Here is a 16,522-nt window from a genome sequence, read left to right as displayed (position 1 = left end):
TATCTCAGAGCCGGATCCCCCAGAGTCCAGGGGCCTTGGCTCCAGACCCGTCTCTAAGGAGAAGGTCCCAGGTGCAAGCACGGGGGTGAATGGCCGGGCAGGGGAGAGCGAGGGGGTGTGGGGTGGACTGACCCACAGAATCCAAGGGATCTTCGTTCTAGTCCCAGCCTGGGCACAAGCAGGATGAGCTGGGAACTGTTATCGGCACAAAACGCCAGTATTAGACTCCTAGGGCGGGCGGAGACCTCAGGAGCCACCGAGTCCAGCCCCCTGCCCAAAGCAGGACCAACCCGACTCCATCATCCCAGCCAGGGCTTGGTCCAGCCGGGACTTCAACACCTCTAGGGATGGAGATTCCACCCCTCCCTAGGGAACCCAGCCCAGGGCTTCCCCACCCGCCTAGGGAAATGGTTTGTCCTAATCTCCAACCTCGACCTCTCCCGCTGCAACGTGAGCCCATCGCTCCTTGTTCTGCCACTTGCCCTTGTCCTGGCCCCGATCCCAGGCCGAAACGTGGAGAAAAGCAGCCGCCGGGAGAGAGCAGCGCCCAGCCGCCGGGCCAGGGAGGAGGAGTCTGCCAGTCACTCCCTGGCTCGTTAGAAGCTGGTGAATTGGCGTCAGGGGGTGCTGGGCACCCAGCCAAAGGAAGGGGCACATCAGAGCAGGGCCAGGCCGCAGAGCGGGGGGGCTGCCGTGCGGGGGATGCCTGGGACTCGGGGGGGGGGCATTGCTCCAGGCCCAGGGCAGGACAAAGAAGTGGCTGGCAGTGCCAAGGGGCAGGTCGGTCTAGCCCCTCCCCCGCTGGGCTCTGAGCGCCTCTCACCAACCCCCCAGGGCTCTCCCCACAACGTGTGCCCCCCCCCCCCCCGCTCACACCAGGCGCCCGTCTGAGGGGTTCTTACAGGGAGAAAGGCAAGCGGCTCAGGGCTCACTAGGCCCAAACTCAGCCTAGGGCTGTCGACACGGGGGCCGAGCCGGCTCCCGCAGCCTGGCCCATGCAGCCAGGGTGGAGCCCAGACGCCTATAGGGCGAGGCGGGGGGCTAGTCGCGTGAGTATGGAGCTCTCCCGCCTGCAGGCCAGTGCGGTCAGCAGCAGCAGCCCCACGGGGACACAGGTGACCGGCGTGTCCAGCGCCAGCTCCTGCCACAGCCCCTCGCGCTTGGATTTGGCCCGAAGGCGCGGGGCCCAATGCCAGTGCCTTGCCCTAAGGCCGGGCCTGCCTGCTGGCAAAGGGGCTGGGAAGCGTATTTGCAGCAGGCGACCCTGGCATAGCGGGGACCATCTCCCGGCAGCTCCTGTGAGGTGAGCCTGGGGTGCTAGCTCCGAGGGAGGGGCACGAAGACCAGCAGAGCCCTGAGCTGCCGAAGCAGGTTCTGTGCCTCCCGCCCCATCACCATGAAAAACCTCAGAGCGGAGGCGTGTACGTTACCCAGGAACCACTGCGACCTGACGGGCTTTAAACTAAAGACATTCAACTCACTGGATTGTTTCTGGAGAGCGTCTCCTGGCTTAGCCGAGCACCTTCATAATTAAACACTGAAATGGACTGAAACGGCCACGTGGCCCCTGTTCTCAGCTGACTCTCCGGCACAGCCGTGTCACCAAAATAAATCCCAAATGGAGGGGGGGGGGGGGGGACTGGCCAGGCACTTAGTTCATTGTGAGGGGAATTGCTGGGTCACGAGATTCCCGGCTCCTGCACTGTCCAATGTGCTCGGCCCCGCACTGCCAAGCACGAGAGTGAAGAAGCCAAGAGGAAGGTCTCCAGAACACCTGGGACGGATCCAACAGTCATGGGGGCCTTTTAAAGGCCAGTGAGTGGAGTTTTCTTTGGCTTGGTTTTTTTCGGGCTTCTGATTTTTGAACTTCCCTGTCCACTCCCAGAGTGTGGGCGACAATCGAAGCGGCCACCGTCTGTCATTTCAAAGCAATGTGGCCCCTGCTGAAGCGTGTCTTGCTGGCAAGCCTGCCTGAGATCCAGGTCCCGGTTGCGCCAGGCACAGGTAGAAACACCTGCCAAGGAATGTCCCACCCCAAAGAGCTCACGGTCCAGCACAAAGAAGAGCAATGGGACTGTAACTTGGGAGCTGAGACGTGCCAAACTCACGATGCACAGGGGCTCTCCGTTCAATGGCAGCTCCTTAAAATTCCTGCAGAGCGGGGCTGGATTCAGACTGGTCACCATGGGGCTGTATAACAATCCCCCGGGGTAGCCAAGCCTCCACAAGCATTAACATGGCACCGTTCTGAAGGGGGGTTGCTTCCTGCAAAAAGGTTTGGTTAATGAAATTCCGACCATGTGTTTGCCCACACAAGCAGGGTTTTCTTCTACTTTCTGGACCCAGCCCTGGAATCTCACCCAGGCTGCTTTCAGCTTCAGATAGGGTCAGGGCCGCATTCTGACTTTCGTGGGCCCTAGGCACGTTTGCCTTCGTGGGCCCCTTCCTCCATTAAAAAAAAATATAATAATTATTTTTGATATAACTTTAAATACTTCAACATTTTTTTTCTGTTTTAAGCAAAATTGAATAGATTTTCGTGAGCCCTAAAAGTTTCGTTTTTTTTTCTGACGTGAGAAAAAAATGAAAACATTTTCTTCGACCCTAAACGTTCATTTTTTTCCTTCTGATTTTAAAAGAAATTAAAACACTTTCTGTGGGCCCCTAAAAGTATCGTGGGCCCTAGGCACTGTGCTTAATGTATGAGTCAGCCCTGGATAGGGTGTAAGCCTGACTCATCCTATTCTTAAAGGGGAAACGGCCCATTTCCCAAATCCACGTTAGAAAAACGACCTGCAAAACAAATACTGACACGCCCACCGTCATATCGAGCTGTATTGTTTGCAATACACCCTCACTTCTGCAATTACCTCTGCTTCAGAAGGTCGCTAGATCCTGACATGTATCGAGACAGAACCAAGGCTAAAGCCTTTTGGATGCTAGAGCCACACACGTGCACAGATCACAGGACTATGGGACTGAATGGGTAGGGCCCCCCCGATTCCTAACAGAGCACTGGGGAGCGCAGATCTGGTTCACTTGCTGAAGACACATGGGCAGTACCCTCAGGGTAAGGGCCATTTGGTCTGGAGTAGATCATTTTACCCTAATCCGTATCGGGATCCATGTTCGTCTGATGCGCTTTCAGCTTCGCGCCGGTGGCCAGGGAGAGCAGCAAGAGAGCAGCAAACACAAGGTAAAAGACCCTCATGGCAAGAGGTCAGCTGGGTCTCTGCATGTTTGGAGAGCAGAGGCCCAAAGAGAAAGTTTTAATACATTTTAAAAAGCCTTTGGCTGTGTCTAGACTGGCAAGTTTTTCTGCAAAAGCACTTGCTTTTGCGCAAAAACTTGCCAGCTGTCTACACTGGCCGCTTGATTTTGCGCAAAAGCACTGACGTTCTCCTGTCTGAAATCAGTGCTTCTTGCGCAAATGCTTTGACGTTCCCGTTCGGGCAAAAGCCCTTTTCCGGAAATCCCCTTGTTTTTGCGCACGAGGGCCAGTGTAGACAGCTAAAAACTGTTTTGCGCTAAAAAGTCCCGATGGTGAAAATGGCGATCGGGGCTTTCTTGTGCAAAACCGCGTCTAGATTGGCACGTTCGCTTTTCTGCAAAAAGTGCTTTTGTGGAAAAGCGTCCGTGCCAATCTAGACGCTCTTTTCCGCAAATGCTTTTAACGGAAAAACTTTTCCATTGCGGAAAATCCTGCCAGTCTAGACGTAGCCTTTGTGTTTACAGCAAGTTTCTTACAGAGCTGGGTGCTGGGAGAAACAAAGTAACAGCTCTTCAGTTGCACATTGTTTGCAGGGTAACACCCACCAATGTCTCTCTAACCCAGTGGATCTAGTCACAATGGAAACTTCCTGTTTATTCGTGTCGCATTGTCCCTTCCCGTGTGGCAGGCGTACAGTTCCCAAACACCCGGCAGGAGGCATGCTGTTTTCTGAGCTGCTTCCTACTTTTCCTGTGTATCTTCGCCCTCGGGCTGCCCCTCGGGAGCCTTCTGCTCTCTGTGGCTGTTTCATCCTTCGGCACCAGAGTTGATGGTCCAAGGCAAGACCCCGGGGGTTGCGCTCCCCTTCACCAACTCCCCTTCTCTGCTGAGTTCCTTCCTGCAACCCCCTTCTCACGCTCCACTTTATGGTTTTACAGAGGCTGTCCCTGCCCAGCTGGGCTCTCACGTCTGTTAAACCTTATCAGCCTTGACTCTCCCCAGCCGGCTGCCTATCCCCAGGTTAATCGGCCTTTATCCTTAGTCAAGTGTGGCCATCAGAGGTGGTAAATTCTGCACTGCATTCAAAGCGGGGCCACGCAAGGTGGCTGATGGCAACGCCTCCATTGGATCCGTCTTCCCAGCCATCCATGTGAGCTGAGTAGGGACTCCTTCGTATCCCGGAGTGCCACTTATAATCATTTACCCTCTTCCTGGCCAAGCCACAATGCTGATGTTTTAGTGGCAACTAACTGGGAATGTTTTACATGGGAATGGGATAGAGCGAGACTCCCACCCCCATGCCTGCTGCCAGGTGCTTGGAGCTGTACACGTCACATGGGAGAGGACAACACAGCACGAATAAAGGGGAGGTTTGTATGATGAATGGGTCAGAGAGACATTAATGATCGCTCGTTCCAGGGGGTTAATCGCTCTTAGTGTTAAAAACTGTCTCATTTTGTACTTGAATTCTTCTGGCTTTAGCTCCCCACCCTGGTCCTCGTGATGGTTTTCTCCCCTGCTTTAGAAGAACACTTGAGCACCTGGTGTTTGGTCCCCGTAAAGCAGGGGTCACCAACCTTTTTAAGCACAAGATCACTTTTTGAATTTCAGTGCAAGCCGAGAGCTACCTCAAACCCAAACACCCTGGCCCCGCCTCCTTTGTGTCCTTTCTCTGAGGCCCCGCCCCCTGCTCACTCCATCCTCCCTCCCTCCCACATCCTCCCTCACTTTCATCAGGCAGGGGCAGCGGGTTGGGCTGCAGGCTCTGGTCTTGGGTTAAGGGGTTTGGAGGGTGAGGGGCTCTGAGCTGAGCCTGGGGCAGGCAGTTGGGGTGCTGGAAGGATTTCTAGGTGCAGGGCCTGGGAGGGTGTTTGGATGCAGGGTACTTGGGGCTAGGACTTAGGGTGCAGGACGGAGTTCATGACTGGGGCAGGCTTTCAGAATGTGGGCCCTGCTGATCTCCGGTGGCTCCTGTTTAGAGGTGCAGTGGGTTAAGGCAGGCTTATCCCTGCCCTAACCCTGCACCACTCTCAAAGGCAGCCAGCAAACTCCATCCCAAGTCCTGTTGTGCCCCTCACTCTGCTCTGAGGAGATAGGATACAGGGTGGGGGGGGCACTTTGACATCAGTGTCTCTCTTCTTCCTCCCCTGCCCTGCCCAGCAAGCAGGAGGCTACCGGGGGTTGGAGGAGGCAGGTGCAAGGCAAAGGGCAGGAGATGCGCAGCAGTGGGAGAAGGGGCAGCTGAAGCCCCCACACTTGAGAGTCTCTCGGCCAAACCAGTCAGGATCCCCTGTCAGAGGCTCCAAGATCGACCAGTCGATCCCCATCGACTGCTTGGTGACCCCTGCCGTACAGGGAGTGAGACGCTGTCTTCAACTCACCTCTCAGGGGCCTTTGGGATAAGGAGCTCCAATCGGGGTAGCTTACGTCTCTCCTGGCAGGGCATTGTCTCCTGCCTCGGTCGCTTTAAACTCACTTTTCCAGGAGTCCGTCCAGTCAGCTGAGTTTCAGTTTTACTGGACAAGGAAGCCACCCCCTGCCCCAGCCGTTCCAAAACCATGAGTGAGTTAGACCAAGGATGGGGAGCGTAAGGCCCAAGGAGAGGTGACCCCCCGGCTTGCCTGGATCTGGCCCGCGAGGCTCAGAGCTCCCCCGCTCAGCACTGGGGAATGCCAGCTCTCCCCGCCCCCCGTGCCTGCCGCAGTGCTGCCGGGCTGGAGCACACAAAATCCACTAGCCTGGGCCCCCTAGTCTGTGGTGTGTGAGGGGAATGTGGGGAGGGTCTTTCTCCTCAGTCGGGGGCCACGTCAGTGAGGGATTTGGGTGTTTTTCCTCCTTACTTGTGCAGCCCCCTACCCCGAAAAGGTTCCCCACACCTGAATTAGACCCTAAAACCAGTGAGACTGGCTTACAAATATTGTTTGGGCCTCTTATTTTTCTGTTTGTGGAGTTTTAGGGTTCACATTTTTTTGAGCTTCTCGGCACACCCAGGAAGGCCAAACTCTTGCCTTTATTATTGTTTGAAATGAAGGCTGAGATTCTCACAGGTTCAGATGGGTGCTCCTATGGGACGTGAGCCGTCAGCCCAGGGATTGGCAATCCTAGGGGCCAATTTATGAATTTTGTTCCATGGTCACGGGCCGGCTCTGGGGCCTCTCAGAAAGGGCAGGACCTCAGGCGGGGTTGGGGGGCGACAGAGGGTGGGAAAGAGATCGTGTGAGTGTGAAAGAGAGACACTGTGTGTGAGAGACCGACTTTGTGACACAGGTTGAGTGTGTGGGGCACAGAGCCTGAGGAGAGTGTGTGTGCCAGTGTGCGTGTGTGTGGCAGTGACTGTGTGTGTGACACAGTGGGGCACAGACTGGGTGTGTGTGACTGTGACACAGACTGTGTGTGTGTGTTGGCTGCTGCTGGGCAAGTTTCTGAGAGAAGCCACGCGCTGTCTCTTTAAGAAAGGGAAATCAGTCCCGCTCTGTTGTCTCCCCTTCCACACACTCTGCAGAGATGCATTTTGGGGTGTGTTTGTGTGTGTGTGTGTGTGTGTGTGTGTGTGTGTGTGTGTACTCGCCATCCATGCTTCAGACTGGAACAGCTCTGCCCTGTGTCTGCCTCTCCCCGACCCCTGCTCTGCAGAGATGACTTCAGCCCTCCCCTTTTCCCTCCATCCCGCCATCCCCTCGCACCGCAGGAGAATCCTGGGAGCAGCTGGGCTGCAGGGCAGAGCCAGGTGGAGGGAGGAGCAGCTGAACACAGGCTGCCAGCTGTAAGTCTGCACCTCTGCTACTCAGCGGGGCGGGCCTGAGAGAAATGCTGGGAGGGCTGGATGTGGGCCCCGGGCCTGATTTTGCCCACCCCTGCATTAGCCAATAGTTGGGGCCTTGAAGGATTGTTTCAATGAGGAGGAGACATGGGTGATGGAGTCAGGCCTCGGTCTGTTTGCAACCCTGTGGATTTATGAGGAATGAACTCGAAACCTTGCTCCCTTGAATGCAGGAGCCACGAGGGGCTTGGCTCAGAATTTCTAAGCCTGCCTCTCGAGCCGGGAGCTCTGTCCCGGTGCTCCCTCTCCCGGCCCCTCACAACCGTGTCTCTCCCTGTCTGGTGGCTTCCTGCTCCCTCACGCACCGGGGCACCTTGCATCTCCTTGGGCACCGGGGCAAGGTAGCGGGTGGGCGGCTCCCGCTCCTGGAAGGGGTGGGGCCTCAGGCAGAAGGGGCGGGGTCAGCCCAGAGCACCGCCCGGAACACAATCCCCAGCCCGTAGCACTACCCAGAGTGCACCGCACTCCCACAGTGATTTAAAGGGCCCAGGGCTCCGGCGGGGCCCCTTTGAATCACTGGGCCCTGAGGCTACTGCGCCCTTTGTCCCACCCCACCCCTGTCGGCGGGACACCCATCACCTGTCAATCTCCTGACCCCGGTTTGCAAGCAGCCCTACAGAATGCCCTGAGAGCATCACGTGGCATGGCGGCCCAGCCTTTGTCATGTCCCCTAGTGCAGTGTTTCTTAAACAGTGTTCCAGGGAACCCTGGTGTGCTGCGAGGCAGTCGGAGGTGTGCCATGGAGAACAAGAGTTAAAAATGGCCTCTCTTAAAGGAGCAGGCACTTTTTTTTTTTTTTGGCTCGACAAAACATCCTTGGTGTTCCTCATAAAAAACAAATATTGTTTGGTGTTCCTTGGCCTTAAAAAGTTTAAGAAACAGTGCCCTAGTGCCTTGGGCAGTAGCCTCCTACTCCTTCCAGCTATGTATAGAAATGGATCCTTCTATTTAGGCTGAAAACTGAGCCCCCTCCCCCCCTGAGACTTTTCACCCAGGCTTGGGGAGGATGACAGCCACGCCCACCTTCCAGCACAATAGCCATCCAGCAGCTTTCTCGAAATCGGCCTGGGTCCTGAGAGCTGTCATCATGGAGCTGGAGTGGACAGCTCTGAGGCAAGCATCCAGCATCCTTAAAAAGAACTACAGTGGAGAATTGATAGTCCCCGGATCACTTCCCGCTCCTGTCGGCAGTCTGGACGAAGCCTTGTGGAATAGTTTTTTGTCTTCTGCCGCCACCTAGGAACCCTAATCAGAGCTCCACACTCTTAAGACAAAGGAGTTCATTAAAAAGGAAGGGGGGAGGTCTAAAGTAGCTGTAACCACTCCAGAGAGAGATCTTGGTGTCACCGTGGGTAGTTCTCTGAAAACAGCCCCATCCGTGCGTAGCAGCAGTCAAAAAAGCCAACCGAATGGCAGGAATCATTCAGAAAGGGATGCATAGTAAAAACAGAAAATATTTTGCCTCTATCTACATCCAGGATGTGCCCACATCTTGAATACTTTGTGCCAATGTGATCGCCCCATCTTAAAAGAGATCTCTTGGAATTGGAAAATGATCAGAAAAGATGACTAAGGGTGGGGGATATGATAGAGGTCTGTAAAATCATGACTGGTGTAGAGAAAGTAAATAAGGAAGTGTTATTTATTTCTCATAACACAAGAACCAGGGGCCTCCAAATGAAATGTATAGGCAGCAGATTTAAAACAAATGAAAGGAAGTATTTATTCACACAGTGCACAGTCAACCTGTGGAACTCCCTGCCAGAGGATGTTGTGAAGGCCAAGCCTATAACTGGCTTGAGAAAAGAGCTGGATAAATTCATGGAGGTTGGGTCCATCAATGGCTATTAGCTGGGATGGGTAGGAATGGTGTCCCTAGCCTCTGTTTGTCAGAAGTTGGGAATGGGTACCCGGGGACGATCACTTGATGATTCCCTGTTCTGTTCACTCCCTCTGGGGCTTCTGGCCTGGGTCACTGTCGGAAGACAGGACTCTGGGCTACATGGACCTTTGGTCTGACCCACTATGGCCGCATCACAGGGGTTTCATGTATTGATAATTGTCCATACATCAAAAGCAGAGTCCTGGATTTAAAACCCAGACAATTATGGTATCTCCTCAGCAAGTTAGGAAACACATTTGTGGCCAAGAAAAAGTTTTTTCTTCCAAATATTTTCGTTTTAACTTTTTTTTCACAAAAAACATGGTAACAAAACTGCTTTGGGTTTGGGAAACTTTGGCCAAGAGCACGAACGCTGTTTGGCCGAAGCATCTCAGTTTTTCCAACATTCTCAGATTTTTGCGGGTTGAAAGCAGCATCGTTTTCTCTCTCTCCCCCCATTTTTTTAACCAATTTCAACCTAACAAATATGAATGGAAAATGGACATCTTTCAAATATTCCACAAAAGATTCATTTTCCAGGAACAGATTTCAAGGGATTTTTTTCCACTAGCCCTAGCTGTCTCGTGTGCGGGCGGGAAAGGAAAACATCTGGAGATGGCTGCTATTCCGCACTCCCTTGTGATCATATCCTGTTAGGACTCATCCATTTCCCAGCAGCACGACTACAAAGGGTTAATCTCTTCCAGCCTTCTTGGTCAGACCTGTCAGCCGACGGTCAGGGCAGTGTGTGTGGGTATGTCTCCTAAGTCTTCAACTGCTAAGACACGAAGTCTCGTCGCAGTGGGCAGCCTAGAAGGCTGAAAGGAGCCCCGAGTGTTTAACGTCCGTGACTTTACTGCTAGGACCGAGGTCCCGTCACAGAGGGTGGCCAGCAGGCCAACAGACGCCCCGTTATATAGGAAGAGCTTATTACACTGTAGATTTTAGCTGCTAGAACACAAAGTTCCTTCGCAGCGGGCAGCCTGGGGAAGGCTGGAAAGGTGCCCCAACGGATCTGTCACCTGGGAGTGACACAGATCCAAACGCCCAAGCTCTCCCTATGTCTGTCCCTTTATGACCGGCTGAAGTTCTTTTAAATTGTGCTTGGTTCTGTTACAGCAACTGAAGGAGTCAGGTTAAAGCTTAAACAGTTACAGGTTTATTAAGGGAACTTATAAATCATATGGTTACAATGGCTATTGCTCTATTTCATAATTATTAGCAAAATATAGATCTTAAAATGGTTACAGGAAAAAGGTAAAGATAGAAAATAGAAATAATGGTACCAAGGACAGCTTAATCTTTAAAGAGCTCTAGCACTATGTATGTATATACTTAAACAAAGGACCACATCCAGGTACAATTTTTACCCCTTCTGTGCCTCTCGACTCCAGCGTGTCAGGCCAGGGCCAGTCTCTCAATTCCTCGGAAAGACGAATACGAGGTGGGCGTCCCCATAGAACCTCGGGAGGTCAAACACCTAACCCGACCAGCAGGTAGGTGGTAGATTGACACACAAAGCAAGTGTGCTGCTGAACTCATCTTTATACCCCTGGGGGCCCGTATTCTCTTTCTTATCTTAAGAGGACAAATTTTACTGGTCCGTTTTGTGGTGCCAGTTCTTACAAGCAGGTTACAAGTTAATTTACACTTGTAAGAGAGGAAGATAACTAAATTAGGACTGCTGGATGTTCTTGTTGGGCGAGAGATTCCTCCCCCCGTGGACGGGTATGTGTTCGTATCAATATGGGTTAAGTCAAGGGCACGATGTACAGCCTCTTGGTCAACAATTAGTTTGACCACCCTCCTATCTCTGCTTACAGTTGGTCACAGTCACTGAGCCAGCATATCTAAACCTCCTGCTCCAAGGTTTTCAAAGAATATGCTGTTTTCCTGCTCTTATGTGCCCTGCATGGTTTCAAGCAGACAAAGATGGATGTTAAAATGGGGGTTCACGTCTGGCTACAAGTCCTGCCTACAGGGGAGACACAGGGGGCAGCTACCCTAGGCCCAGAGAGTCAAAAGGGTCTGGAGTTCCCAGCCGCTGCTGCCGCCGGCCCTTTAAATCGCTGCCGGAGTGCCACATGGAGCTGTCCGGGCAGCTGTGAGGGCTGGGGGCAGGGCCTGGTGTGGCACATTCCAGGCTGCACCGGCCCCGCCCCTTCCGCATGAGGCCCCGCCCCTTCTGGGAATGCTGACTCAGCCCTCCTCACACACTTTGCCCAGGGGCCCGGCAAGTCTGTCCGCTACCCCCGTTCTTGTTCCAACCACAATGCATATTGTTCTGTTGATAGAAACGTGGGATTTCTCAAATCCTCTTGGACCACAGGGAGCTGGATGTGAAGGTGGTAGGTCCCGCCTGCAAATCTGGCTTCCAGGGTGAATGTCCCGCAGGAAGGACCAGTGGGCAGTCAGGACTGAACAGGCGGCAGGTGTGTGTTGGGAGCGGAAACAATGGGTCACCTTGACATGAATGGGTGATAAGCGGCACACAATGTGCAAGTCAAGATCAATTCATGCACGCTCCTCCCTGAGCCGTGCTCTGCACCGGGAAACGTTCTATAAATACGGGGATTGTTCCCAGCCATGTTTAAAGCCTCTCTTTGTTTCTCTTCTCTCCAGGCCTGCTGAGATCCCAGCCGATCTCCAGCCATGAGGATCTTCTGCCTTGCGCTTGTGGTTCTCCTCGTGGTCTCCTTGGCTTCCCCAGGTAAGAAGAAAGCACACACAGATCCTGGTGGGGATGAGGATAAAACAGGGATGTATTCTGTACTCTGTGATATCACTGGTGATACGCTCGTATCACCCACCGGAGAATTGGCTCCGTCAGTATTAAACATGACCAAATAGATCCCTCGTGGTCTCCTTTGATTTGGGAACTAATGCCCTCTGTGCTATCGCACCAGCTTTCTGTGCAATTAATCTTGGTTTCAGGAACAGGAAACTCAGACCCCAAATGATCCGCTCTCGCCCCAAAGATCTGACCGACAAATCAGAAAAGGGCCCCCAGACACACAAACCATTTCAGATTCTGCTTCCTAGTCAGATCTTGCCCGTAATCAGGGTCAGGGGGAGGGCAAAAGAGGGACCTTATCTCCTGTCTACGAGTGGGATTGAATCTGTGTCTATACTAAACAGAGGATCGACACCGCAAAGGTTGTTCCTCCGGTGTTTGATTTAGCGGGTCTAGTGAGGACCTGCTAAATCAAATGCGGAGGGCGCCCCCGTCAACTCCGGAACTCCTCACAGTTGCAAGGAGTAAGGAAAGTCAACAGGAGAGTTTCTTCCATCGACCTCCCACTGTGGGGCCACCAGAGAAATTCAGCTTAAGGTATGTCCTCGACTCCAGCTACGTTATTTACATAATCTGGCTTCTTTAAGAGCCCTGCCAAGGAGAGCACCTGGGAGGAAGGAGAACTCAAGATGTGACCGGCTTTGTGGGAGCTGCCAGGAGGAATCCCCCTTCAGCAGTAGGGCACCTATGCTAAACACCTCTGGCTAACTGCCCTTTCCCCTATCTGGATTTATTGATCCAGGGGAAAGATAACAGAGAGGCAATTAATACAGAAGAATAAATAACAGGACTCAATTAATAAGGAATTAAAGGAGGATAACGTAACTAATGCCAGTCAACAAGGAGGTATGGAAAACAGATCCCATGAAACGAACTCAGTTATTATTTTTAGGTTTCCAATTTGGTTGATAGAGGTGATCGTGCTGATGTAATGAACTTAGATCAGGGGTGGGCAAAAGGACCTCTGCAGGCCAGATCCTGCCCGCCAAGCAGGCTGATCCAGCCCACGAAGGCCCTGCTGCTCCCCCGCCCCCAGGCCAATCAGCTGTACACATGAAGTCTCCTCCTGCCCTGCCAGGAACACGTGGCACTTCAAAGTGCTACGTGGTCCTGGCAGGGCGAAGGAAACTTCATGAGCTTCCCCCGCCCCCAGGCCCTAATTGGCTTGGGGGTGGCGTAGCATGCAAAGCCTCTTCCCACCCTGCCAGGGCATGGGTGCTTAGTGGGAAGGGGGGGTTAAGGGGCTCCCCCACCCCCAGACCAATCATGGTCTGTGGGTGGGGAAGCCCGGAAACATCCTGGCCCCGCCCCTTCTGTTTTAGGCCCCGCCCCTTCCGGGGCAGCCTGGGGCCACTTCAAAAATTTTTGAAGTGGCCCCCAGCTAAAAGTTATTTCCCACCCCTGACTCCGATGTACAGCATGACATTTTGATTAAACAAACTAGACGAATATAAAATGAACCTGGCACACATTAAATGGATTAAAGGCTGGTTAACTGAGTGATCCCAAATTGTAAATGAAGAGTCCTCCATGAATGGGTGTGGTCTTAGTGGGGCCCCACTGACATTGGTTCTTGGCCCGAAACTATTTGACTTTTCTTTTATTAATGTCCTGAAACAAAGCATAAAATCATCCCCGATAAAGTTTACAGATGACACTGTCGAAGCAAACGCCTCACTCAGTTTACGCAGCTAAACAGACAGTTTTATTGGCCAATAAAAGCAAAGTGAGTCAAACGTGGTCACAGCAAAGCCGGGCCCAGTAAGGCTACTAATACAATCAATCCTAGTATCTTTATACCCTTAACCAAACAGTCTGACGTCAGGGCATCCAATTACAGAAATAATCAATTAGACTAGGAAAAACAAAGCCTTATCAACATGATGGCGGACAGGTACGAGGAAGTACCTCTCCTCTCTGAACCAGCCCAATTAACACATTCTGATAGCACATCTGTCTTGGCCTGGCGCATGGGGTGATAGAAAGTTCACTCTGGCCTACGTGCAAAGACAAAAAGCTGAAATGGTTTCTGTTATACAAGATGGCTTCTAGCTAAACATAAACTAACTTCATCAACACAAACGGGGGGAATGGCAATGAGTGAAGAGTACAGATCACTGAGGCGGAGTAACGTGGGCGCAAGCAAATCACGTGTGTTCTGATACGGTGGCCTAGAAATGTAAACACCCAGGTGCAAAGTACATACAGTTCTCGCGTGATAGGGCGTGCGATGCCGGGACGCTGCGATGTAAGGGTTTGGGGGTCACGGTGGATAATCGGGTGACCGTGAGCTCCCAGCATGGTGCCATGGCCCATCTGGCTCATGCGATCTTCGGAGGCTTTGGGGTGTTTTTTCCAAGCACTCTGCTGTAGCCGTTACATTGGGGAAGTTCTCGAGGCTGGGCTACCCAGGAGATCAAACTCAATATCACAGTGGCACCTTCTGGCCTTGGAGTCTGTGAACCAAGAAAAGATTTTGGTCTTTCAGGACTGAGAATTGATGCCGCTCACTGTACATAGCAGTATTAATCGCCTCTTCTTTGGGACCTTAACATCTGATTGTGCCATCACCCGGCTTTACCTGGCTGTCTTTCCAGCTAATACAATGCAGTTACAGCTGATTTAAGTGAGGTGAGGTGGCCGCTCCCCCCCCAAATATCAGCCTCCTTTACATCTCACCCAGAGAGAGCTGGAATAACACATCAGAATTCCAATGGACACAGAACAGACACACACACACACCTGGAGGGGAACATTTGAACCTGCCTTGGCCCACACTCATAGGCTGTGTCTACATTGGCACCCTTTTCCGGAAAAGGGATGCTAATGAGACCAGTCGGAATTGCAAATGCCACGGGGGATTTAAATATCCCCCACGGCATTTGCATGAACTTGGCTGCCGCTTTTTTCCGGCTCGGGGCTTTGCCGGAGAAAAGCGCCAGTCTAGACGGGATCTTGCGGAAAATAAACCCTTTTCTGGAAGATCCCTTATTCCAGAAGATCCCTTGAAAGCAGGAATAAGGGATCTTCCGGAAAAGGCTGGACCAGGCGGACCAGCGCTTGGTTCAGGAGCCCCGGGACTGTGAATCAGCCTGATCTCTTCATAGGAAGGGGATGCCAATGGGAGATTTGTCACCCCACCTGGGTGCACCTACCAAGGGCCACGCCACACGGGCCAAGCCTATTTAGTGCAACACATGAGCTTGTTTTGCACGTGTGCAAGACTTGGCGTAGCCACAGAGCTGCACGATGTAACGGCGCTTTCTTTCCCTTGCACAGGGTTCGGGGTCGCTCGGGACACGCAGTACTGTGTGAAATTCGGTGGACAGTGCAAACCAGCCTGTACCTACACCATCAATAGGATCGGATGCTGCCGCAATGGGGTCTGGGTGTGCTGCAAGCAGTAGAACCAGCAGGAGTCCCGAGACACCCAGCCCAACGGGAGAAAACTCAACAGAACAAGCTGTTCTCCTCCGGAGACTCCCGGGCTCTTATTAAACAAGTGGATCATGCCAGGGACTTTGCAGTGTCCAATCTGATCTTCTCCTGGTGTGCGGCTTTGATCTTTGCCCCATGGTAGTGTCGCAATAGCTTTCTCACGTGGCGCTGGGCTCTGTAGAACAACAGGTTTTACCCTGTCGAGGTTTTTTTGGAAAAACGGCGTTTTTTCCCCAAAACATTTCACTGACATCCACACTGAAATCGTGTTCTTTTGAAAAAAATCGAAAGACCAGAGGGGTTTTTCCGACATTGATAAGCCTCTTTCTATGAGGAAGAAGCCTTTTTCTGAAAGAGCTCTTTTGGGAAAAGGCATGTGTGGGTGGGGAAGAGGGAGTTCTTTCGCACGAAGAGGAAAGAGGAAAAAGCACAGGTGCCCTGGTGGCCGCTCTGTCCATAGCAATCACAGCTTACATGCAAGATAGCATCCACTCAATGGGGACGTTATCTGTCGAAAAAGCACATGGCTTTTTCGATGCGCTTTGGCAGTGTGGGCGCTCTCTTTCAGAAGACGTTTTTTCGGATGATCTCTTCCGGAAAAGCTTCTTCCGAAAGAAAACTGCAGCCTAGACATAGCCTGAGAGACAGACCGTGCCCCCGGAGAGTTTACAATCCAAACAGACAAAGGACCCTCTCTGTGCAGGTGAGGATATGAAGCCCCTGGGGATGAGCCAGGTTTCTGAAGGTTGCACAGAATCCTAGACTCCCAGGGTGGCCAGAGACCTCAGAGTCATCGAGTCCGGTCCCCTGCCCAAGGCAGGACCAACCCAACTCCATCATCCCAGCCAGGGCTTTGTCCAGCCGGGACTTCAGCACCTCTAGGGATGGAGATTCCACCCCCTCCCTAGGGAACCCAGCCCAGGGCTTCCCCACCCGCCTAGGGAAATAGTTTGTCCTAATCTCCAGCTAGACCTCCCCCACTGCAACGTGAGCCCATCGCTCCTTGTTCTGCCACCTGCCCCCACTGAGACCAGCCTCTCTCCAGCCTCTTTGGACCCCCCTGCAGGGAGTTGCAGGCTGCTCTCAAATCCCCCCTCACTCTTCTCTTCTGCAGACTAAACAAACTCAAATCCCTCAGCCTCTCCTCGTAGGCCATGTGCTCCAGCCCCCTAATCATTCTGGTTGCCCCCCGCTGGACCCTCTCCAATGTGTCCACATCCTTTGTGTAGTGGGGGGCCCAGAACTGGACACAATACTCCAGATGTGGCCTCACCAGAGCCAAATAAAGGGGAACAATCACTTCTCTAGATCTGCTGGCCATGCTCCTCCTAATGCACCCTAATATGCCGTTAGCCTTCTTGGCTACAAGGGCGCCCT

General features: G+C 52.8%; 1 long non-coding RNA gene across 1 annotated transcript; it reads left to right on the top strand.

Moving 5' to 3' along the window:
• The first annotated feature begins 11,364 nt into the window (after positions 1 to 11,364).
• On the top strand, positions 11,365 to 15,226 carry LOC149524600 (uncharacterized). The gene is made up of 2 exons (XR_016349073.1): positions 11,365 to 11,623; positions 14,987 to 15,226. It is a non-coding gene; the product is annotated as an uncharacterized LOC149524600 (long non-coding RNA).
• Positions 15,227 to 16,522: the final 1,296 nt, after the last annotated feature.

Source organism: Pelodiscus sinensis, chromosome 3 (assembly GCF_052426305.1).
Source record: "Pelodiscus sinensis isolate ZL-2025 chromosome 3, ASM5242630v1, whole genome shotgun sequence".
Lineage (NCBI taxonomy): Eukaryota > Metazoa > Chordata > Testudines > Trionychidae > Pelodiscus > Pelodiscus sinensis.
Note: the sequence above shows the minus strand (reverse complement) of the source record. Positions and strands in the feature narration are given on the sequence as shown.